We start from the raw sequence: 3592 nt of genomic DNA, 5'->3' as shown, positions 1-3592 counted from the left end.
TCTTTCTGTCTTGAAGAATAATAGAAGGTGGGGCTCTTTGTGGCCTGAGGAGTTCATTCATTCATTGTCATTCAGCTCTGGGATCCAAGGGTTGTCTGAGGCAGAGTCCCTGCCCTCACACATCAGGCAGGACACACTCTCACAGCACCTCACACATCACAACTCCCTGTCATCCAGGTGGTATTTCAGTGGAGGTGAGACCACAGCAGCAGAGGAAGCATGCTGGCTGGCTGCTGGGTGAGAAGGCCAGGGAAGTGTAGATGACTCTAGAAAGGTAGTTGGAGTGCCCTGAAGGCCATCTATCAAATAGCAGGAAGCCGCTGAAGATATGTCATGTTGAAAGTGGTGTCTTCTGAAATTTAGCCTAGCATCCAGTACGGCTGGAGGAGAGAAAGGAGCAGTAATATGGAGGACCTTAGCGATGCAGACAGAGAAAGAAATAGAGGAAAATAGGAGAAATATTTTGGTGGAAAAAGCAGAACTTGGTGACTGATGATAGGACCCAGGGCGATAGAGTTGGAAGCCAAGGCTCAGGTGTCAAGTCTGAGTGGCTGGAAGGAAAGATGATTAGTAGGTTTTACAAATATTGAAATTTTACAGAAATGGTTGCTCATCAACTTAAAAATGTGCAGCAGATGAAGGAAAGGTGATCCTGGAAGGCAAGATGGGGGTGAAGGATGGGAAGCTGCTTAGCAGCTGGAAGGAGGGGCGGTTGGGGTCCCCAGCACAACCTCCAGGAGCGAGCAGACAGGATTGGGACATAGGCCAGTGGGGCTCCCCTCCAAGTGGCATTAGGGAGGACATGCAAATAATTCGAGCACTTCTGGGCCTTGCCGCATCTAAAAGAAGAGTCAGTTTCATTAGTGCTTTCATGGCACTTGACATGATCTCACTGATTCTTCAGCAACTGGGTGAGCTGGGTGTCCTTTCCAATTTAAGAAAAAGGAAGCTCCTTACTAAATGGTTAAAATAGACTTGCAGGCCAGTCTTAAATGGGGTGGGAGGGGCTGAGGGTGGGGTGGGCAAAGATGTTTTGATATAAACAAAACAAATGCACTTTGGGTGTGATTTGGTATTTTTCTGGGGCTAGAGGGGTGGGTTGGGATGTCCCTGTAGGTTAGTTCCAGAACGGGCTGTCTGTATATAATATATACAGATATTATATATATACTATATATTGTAGTAATAGGCATGTTTGACTCTTGTGAAGGGACATGAGTAGCTGCTGCAGGTCCTGTTTGGAACCCCATGTACAGTTCCCAGTTTTTTGTGTCAGTGCAGGAGGCATTTGACTCTTGTGTTTGTATCTCCCTTTTATGATTGCTGTACTGACCCATGTCTTTTTGGGGAGGGGTGAAAAGAGATTTGAAATAAAAATGTTTAAAAATTACTTCAAAAAAAAGAAAGAACGGGCTGTCTGTATATATTGTAGTAATAGGCATGTTTGACTCTTGTGAAGAGACATTAGTAGCTGCTGCAGGTCCTGTTTGGAACCCCATGTACAGTTCCCAGTTTTTTGTGTCAGTGCGGGAGGCATTTGACTCTTGTGTTTGTATCTCCTTTTTATGATTGCTGTACTGACCCATGTCTTTTTGGGGAGGGGTGAAAAGAGATTTGAAATAGAACTGTTTAGAAGTTACTTCAAAAAAAAAGAAAAAGGAAGCTCCGCCTCTACATGGCTGCGCGGTCGCACCCTCGGCTCGGAGACTGCTCTAAAGATTCGCCTGGGTTGTCCTCGTTCTCGGGCACCTGCGCACGCGCCCGGGGCTGGGTGAGGGTGAGGGTGTCCCGTTCCTCGGCGCCAGCCCCTGTCCGCTACCGCTGCTCTTCTTGAACTTGGGCGGGGAGATGCTTTACATCCTGGACCAGCGGCTGCGGGCCCAGAACATCCCCGGAGACAAGGCCCGCAGAGGTGAGAGACGCCCGGCCTGCTCAGCCAGCCCCCTTATAGACTGACCAACAACCCTGCACACTGCGCTCTTATAACCGGGGACCCTTCTCACGACGTCCACAGGCCTATCCAGTCAGGGCCCCTCAGGAGCCAAATTCCCCAAAAGGTCTTTTCACAGCAGAGGGATTTAATACCCTCCTTGGATGTTATTACGGTACCTCATGCCCCCTCCCCCAATTCCCTCCTCCCCTAATTGGCGAAGTGATTTCCCAATCTCTCCTGACAACCAGTCCCTCCCAAATACCTGGTGTTATTCTCTGTGCTAGTCCAAGCACCCTCTTTCCCCGCATGGACAGGTTCTGACTCTCCATTCCTCTGTGTGGTGTCCTCCTTTTTAAACTGGAAGCCAATTTTACTAATTTCAGAAGCTATTTCTGGAAAGGTGAGGTCCTGAGATAACATATATAAATTAGAAAACATAAGAAAAGTATGATTCTTTCCCATCCCAATTGTTGGAAGAGAGTGTAATTGTGGAAATAATTATGTGACAGCTTCTAAAATGTAAAATCTGTCTCCCATATACACCCCATCTAATCCCCAGAGAAAGGACCACCCAGAATTCTCTACCATCCTTTTTCTCTCCCTCTTTTCCTCCCTTCTCAACCAACAATTGCTTTCACCAACTTTCCTGGGATTACATATTATATTTCAAGGCAGAGGAAGAAAAGTTGATATAGAGGTAACTGACATGGTCACAATTAAAACATTTATTCCCTTCAACAGTATCTGTATGCTGAGTTGAAGTTAAGCATACATATTCAGATATTCACCATTGGGTCTGTGCAATTGAGTCCAAGTCCATTCATAAAGAGAGAAAAAGAGCTCCCTATAGCACACCCCTCCATCCATTTCATACCCTGCTGCCAGTGCACTTTTTGACATGTAACTCTGTCCATAGTCCCTGCTACTTAAAACCCTTTGTCAGCTTTCCACTGCTGTCTGAGCAGAGGCCAAGTCCTTGGCAGGACATTTCAGGACCCTTCCTGATCTGATTTCTGTCCACCTTTGAAGTCCCACCTTCCACCACTGCCTGCCTGCCTCCTACTTTGTCTATGAATACCAAACTGCCTGTGGGTCTCCATTTAAAGTATGTTCATTCCTGTTTCCATGCTAGTAATCTCCATTCTAACCCCCAATCTCCCACTTCTGTGCTAGTAAGTCTCATATTTGTCCTGCATTATTCTGCTTAAGATTCATTTCCTTTCCCACATGGGAAAGAGCCCGCACATACTCCCATAGCACCCATCCGTGTCCCTCTACCTTATCACTGACCATATTACCCTGTATTGGTCCATGTATGTGTCTCCCCCCACATGATTGTCTTATTCATCTTTGTACTCCAGCCCCTAGTATACTTAGACCAGAATAAATTGGTGCTCAGTAAATGTTGAACTGATTATTTAAATTCATTGTTTTTGTGTAACATTGCCACTTCTTCCTCTAGAACAGTGGTTCTCAACCTGTGGGTTGCAACCCCTTTGGGGGTCGAACAACCCTTTCACAGGGGTCACCTAAGACCATCGGAAAACACATACAAAATTACATATTGTTTTGTGATTAATCACTATGCTTTAATTATGTTCAATTTGTAACAATGAAAATACATCCTGCATATCAGATATTTACATTACGATTCATAAC

The sequence above is a fragment of the Myotis brandtii genome, unplaced genomic scaffold (genome assembly GCF_000412655.1).
Source record: "Myotis brandtii unplaced genomic scaffold, ASM41265v1 scaffold274, whole genome shotgun sequence".
Classification (NCBI taxonomy): domain Eukaryota; kingdom Metazoa; phylum Chordata; class Mammalia; order Chiroptera; family Vespertilionidae; genus Myotis; species Myotis brandtii.
This window is presented reverse-complemented; position numbering follows the sequence as displayed.